This window comes from Aristolochia californica, unplaced genomic scaffold (assembly GCF_029961685.1).
Source record: "Aristolochia californica isolate CCGP_79_NKW_82.1479 unplaced genomic scaffold, dmAriCali1.0.hap1 SCAF_5, whole genome shotgun sequence".
In the NCBI taxonomy this organism is placed as follows: domain Eukaryota; kingdom Viridiplantae; phylum Streptophyta; class Magnoliopsida; order Piperales; family Aristolochiaceae; genus Aristolochia; species Aristolochia californica.
The window spans coordinates 40,248,875-40,250,928 of NW_027182214.1; the positions used below are offsets into that span (position 1 = coordinate 40,248,875).

General features: G+C 40.9%; 1 pseudogene; it reads left to right on the forward strand.

The window, feature by feature from the left end:
* Nucleotides 1-512: 512 nt before the first annotated feature.
* On the forward strand, nt 513-1,443 carry LOC137965326 (pentatricopeptide repeat-containing protein At3g09650, chloroplastic-like; annotated as a pseudogene).
* The last annotated feature ends 611 nt before the right edge of the window (nt 1,444-2,054 follow it).

Sequence of the window (2,054 nt, forward strand, 5' to 3'; positions counted from 1 at the left end):
TGCTTTTGTTACCCAAGGCATACAGTCACTTAAGGCCAGCCCTTCCATTGTTGCTGATTCGAGGCCGGGCTCTGCAGTATTCGACACAGTGCTCAATGCTTGCGCCAATATTGGAAACACTAAAAAGATTCTTGTAGTTTGTTAGAAGAAATGCAGGAGTTTGAGCAAGCCAGATGTCCTCACCTACAATGTCATGATCAAGCTCTGGGCAGGGGTGGAAGGAAAGATTTGATTGTTTTCATTATGGAAAAGTTGATTCACATTGGAATTACCCCTTATGTCACCACAATGAATTCCTTGGTTGCAGCTTATTTTGGTTTGGGCACTCTGAAGACTACAGAAAACATGATTCAAGCATCGCGAGAAGGTAGAAGGGACATCTGCAGCATCCTTCTATGCTGGATCTGAAAACCCCGAACCCGAAAAGAATGACGATACTCTTGATAAATTGGTAGGAAAAAAGGACAGATCCGCCATTATTGCCTGAGATAATAGACCTCAGATTCACGAAGATGGCCCGTGTTGGGATTCCTACCAACCGGATTATGTACAATATGCTTCTCAAGGGATACTGCCAGCAGCTCTAGGTAGAGAATGCAAAGGAACTAGTACAAGAGATGGTGGAAGATGCAGGAATTGAATTAAATGTGGTTTCTCACAATATACTAATTGATGGGCGTATACTAATAGATGATATAGTTGGAGCTCTTGCATTCTTTAATGAGATGTGTGAAAAGGGGTTTGCACCTACCAAGGTCTGTTATACCACTCTGATGAAAGCCTTTGCTGTGTCCAAGCAGCCAAAGATGGTACACGAGGTGTTTGACAAGCTGCTGAAAGACCCACAAGTAAAAGCTGATTTGGCTGCATGGATGTTGGTTGATGGGTACTGCAGGCTGGGGCTGGTGGATGAAGCAATAATGATTATAGAAATTATGAAGGAAAATGGGTTTTACTTTAATATGTCTACTTATGGTAGTCTAACTGGGATTGCAGTGGTAAGAAAGCCACAGAAGCTCTGTTGCTCTGAAATGAAGTCAAAGAGAGGTGTTATCAAGCATAGGCAGATGGGGTTTCTTCTTCTTCTTCACCCCCTCCAATAAAGCCAGATGAAGGGCAGCTTGACTCTCTAGCAGATGTTTGTGTGAGAGCTGACTTCTCCAGAAAGCACTGGCAATTATTGCCTGCATGGAAGAAAATAAACTAGCACCTAATAAGAGCAAGTTTAAAAGGATCTACGTAGAAATGCATACAAGGAATGCATACAAGGATGTAAGGATGTTTATAAGTAAGCACACTTCAAAGGCCCGGCAAGAAAGGAGGAGAAAAAGGAAGAGAGCAGCCAAAGCCTTCAAGTTCTGATTGGGCCTTCCGAACTCCTATTATGGGAGTGAATGCCAACTTGAACCAGCCGAAGAATATGCTGCTGATTCCATGCAGTAGTCATATTTATACTATGTTCATTGATGAGGGATGCAAAGTCAGCCGAAAACTCTTTGTTACCGGCAAACACATTAGTTTAAATTCATTTTGAGACAATGCATATTTGAGTACAGTGATCATTATTTTGTCACTAAGACTCATCTGTGTACAAGGAAAATTCAGATGTTTGAGCTATGAAATGTCAATTAAACTGTCACGCAAAGTTATACCCTAGATCAGCTAGATTTTGAATGTTTTTACAAATCATCTATAACTTGGATATTCTTGGTTCCTCAAGTAGCTGTGCAAATGAACTTCCCTTCATTAAGGGATGTGGAGACAAGAAATCTGGAAACTCTATATGTTTTTAGGATACTTGCAACAGGCCAACTTAGATATTGATGTAATGCTTCAAACATCTTATGGCAAACTTTTTGCTAGTGCAGCTGAAGGAAAAAAGATTATTACCATCAGTTTGACTGAGAAGCAAGACTGACCACATGCAGTCTGCCTATTGCTGGAATGGAAAAGAAGTATCCTGAATTTAAAGATGTGTTATGGTCTTGTGAGGTCGAACGTGGCACCCATATCCCAAACTGGGCACCATAAAACTATAACAATATGCTGTATTT